Genomic DNA, 1,614 nt, shown 5'->3' on the forward strand with positions numbered 1-1,614 from the left:
TGTAGCATTTCCCCTGAACTAATCGCATATCAGCAAATTCGTGAAAGGAAATTCAAAGTAAGTCACAGTTTGACAAATTATTGTTATTATTGACATTTGGCGTATTGAGCACATTGACATATTGGGCTATCCACCTGTAACTATCTGTTAATGACAAAAAACATCATTGCCGCTGTGCCTTTTCATCAAAAAATTGTAGAAGAGAGCTTTTTTGATATCAAAATTTTTCGTAATTTGAAGTAAAGATCGTAATTTTTCTTTTTGAACGCTTAAGTATTCCAATAGGCTGCCAATCCAACGTGGGATTTTTTCAAAATAATGCTTAGTAACAAAGTTGAAATTCGATCTTCAACTGTTAATATCTTCTAGAAATTTTCGACAAAAGAATTTTCAATATTTTTCTGGTACTCCCCAAGGGAGCCTCTATCACCCTTTAAAAGGAATGATGCCAATTTTGAATCACCCTGTATACAATAGTGTCCAATTGCAACTTCTAAAATATAAAAGCAAATTTTTAAAGTGAAATTAATTAGTTATAATTTCCATGGAGACTAAGAGACCTTGGAGAAGAAAAAAATATTTCTTGTATTTGTCAACAAATTCGACAAATTTGTTTAAGGCAATGGATGTAACTATAACGCTATTTTGTCTAACTAGAAAGTTAGGGATTGAAATAATACACTTTGCAATTCTACATTTTGGTTGGAGACTGCTATAAGATGCGTTTGTATGTTTTATGCCAACAGATTCGTTTCTTATACCGATATTGTCATGATAAATATTTCTGCTGTTTGTTCAAATTTTCGCAGCACTTCTTCATCGGTCTTGCAAGAGATTTTAGGAGATTGATGATCCTTTATTAAGGAATGTTTTCCGGGCTTTGAAGCCGTGGTCTATGGGAATTTCTTCCTGCCGTTTCGTCCACAACTGCGGTGGACATTACCAAAGGCGATGAGGCAGTGGGCGAAGTGATCTCCCGTGCTTTCCGACTAAGACTGGTTCAACTGCTCGTTGGAACATATTTATTTTCAGCTAAGTTTACAAACTTCCTACTGCTACTTATCAACGAGTCCTTAATCTAACATCGTTAGAGTGTCTAACACTGTATGTAACTTAAGATGTATAATCATATGACTTAAACTAAGTTAACCTAACAAAACCTAATCTAAACCTAAACCTAACAGCCTCTCTTGCTTCCTATAACTAACTTAAAGTTAAATTAGCCAGCTTAAAGCCCATGGTCCTCGGTGTGGTGCAGGAACTGGTCATCGCATGTGGTTCAACTGCTGGATTCCCCTTCGTATTTATGCAGCCCAGCCGTGTGTGCTCATGCGTGGGGGATGGTTGGGGGTTCAAATGCTTCGGCGCACACGCTGTTTGGCGCAATACGCCCTTCCAATCTGGATTGAGTGCCGTAATTTCTTGTTTTCTTTTAAAGCTGTTTTGGTGTTTAAATATTTCGATGGCCTCTCTGGTGAGTCTCGGGTAGTATCTTTCAGATTGGTGCAGAATGTCCACATCGTCGAAGCGTATTTGGTGGCCGTCTAGCAGTGCGTGCTCCGCTACTGCTGATTTTTCTGTTTGTCCCAATCTGCAACTTCGTTTGTGCTCCGT

Source organism: Dendroctonus ponderosae, unplaced genomic scaffold, assembly GCF_020466585.1.
Source record: "Dendroctonus ponderosae isolate FM_Combo_2020 unplaced genomic scaffold, Dpon_F_20191213v2 Dpon_F_20191213_1, whole genome shotgun sequence".
In the NCBI taxonomy this organism is placed as follows: domain Eukaryota; kingdom Metazoa; phylum Arthropoda; class Insecta; order Coleoptera; family Curculionidae; genus Dendroctonus; species Dendroctonus ponderosae.